Source organism: Pterocles gutturalis, unplaced genomic scaffold, assembly GCF_000699245.1.
Source record: "Pterocles gutturalis isolate BGI_N339 unplaced genomic scaffold, ASM69924v1 scaffold44998, whole genome shotgun sequence".
In the NCBI taxonomy this organism is placed as follows: domain Eukaryota; kingdom Metazoa; phylum Chordata; class Aves; order Pterocliformes; family Pteroclidae; genus Pterocles; species Pterocles gutturalis.
This window is the reverse complement of record NW_010127297.1, coordinates 37,440-38,963: the sequence shown is the minus strand read 5'-3', so window position 1 is coordinate 38,963 and position 1,524 is coordinate 37,440.

Below are 1,524 nucleotides of genomic sequence, written 5' to 3'. Positions count from 1 at the left end.
GATTTTCATCAGCTGCAAATCTGCTACCAGAGCTCACTTCCAGTCCACTTCTCATAATTGCTTTTACTTGCTTAGGCTTAGGGTAGGAACAGCCATTCACCCCACAGCGCTAATCCTGTTGCACACCAAGGACTTTTAACAGCTTTCCTCACTTTGCTTTTTTGTGTCTCAGCAAACTCCACATGCCAGGCAGGGATTTGTTTGTCTTTTACCATCTTTCACCCACATTACTGCCACCTTCTGCAGTTGCAACTGCCCGGGCTTTGCACCTTCCTCATTTTGTAATCCTTCTGCTTTAGATGTGATCCACCTGGCTGACTGCTCCCTCATTTTTGAAGCTTTTTGTGACTTATCACCATCTTGTACCTATCACAGTGGCGACTCCAGCCTCTTAGTCATTAGTGACCTCTTCCCTTTCATCACAGTTTTCTGTCTTCCTGATAAGTGCCTTCATGTGCTTTTTCTTGTGATGCTCACTAAAAATATTGGGCTGCTTGGGAGTGAGAACTCCTGACTGTTGAGGAGTGCTATTTTCCAGTTTTCCTGCCAGTCCTCTCTTTTGCTTCTGTCACTCAGGAAACTTTTTGGAGCAGGGGTTCCCTGTGTTTATACAGCTCCTAGTGTGGTGCAGATTTAGCCTCTGACTTGGAACTGTAGGTTCTATGGTCAAATAAGTAATAAATCACAATAACTTGCTGTAAAAAGATAACTATTTGCCTATTAAATATTAACAGTAAAGAAGATGTTTACCTTTTCCAGATTAACTTTCATAATTAATACAAATAGGGTGCATTATTTTTAATAACCAAATGCATCCTAGGGAGATGGATAACACAGTTCAAATTTTGGTAGAGATATTTTACAGTAAGTAAGTACTTGGGTTTGATTTTTTAATCTTGTTTGTATTTGTTTTTATTTAGTTCCTGCATTTTTAGTACAGCACGGAGAACATGTACTTACCTGCTTTCCGCTGCTGTGAGCATGCTAATAAGCCAGTAGATCTTTTTTCTGTGTCTCAGAATCCTCAACTGACATAAAACTTCCACGCTGGTTTAACATAGCCAGCATTCACAGCATCCCGTTTTGAGGGAGATTGTTGAGATTTCTGTAGGCTTGTTAATGCCTTTTTTTTTTTTTTTTTTTTTTTTTTTACCTTTTTGTCCTGCAATATGCTTGTTAGCTCTCTTTTACCAGAATGTTCATTTTTAGAGAGAGGCCTTAAATAGAGCTTTTCAAACTGGGTAGGATCATTGTCATCATCTAGTCTCATCTCCTGATGTTACCCTTATTTCATGGTAAATATTAAATTTAATCTTTTTTGGCTTCTTTTTTTCTAAGGGGTCCACTGCAGGCTTGGATTAGGGCCATCAAAAGAAGAACTGGGGTCTGCTATTTTTTATATCTGTCCCTCACGCACAAGCGTATAGGTGAATAGCTTGCTGCAAATGCAGTGTGGTAATTGTGTGTCCATGTATCTCTTTTGAAGCTGAGAAACATGCTGGTGTGTCTTGCGTGACAGCGTCT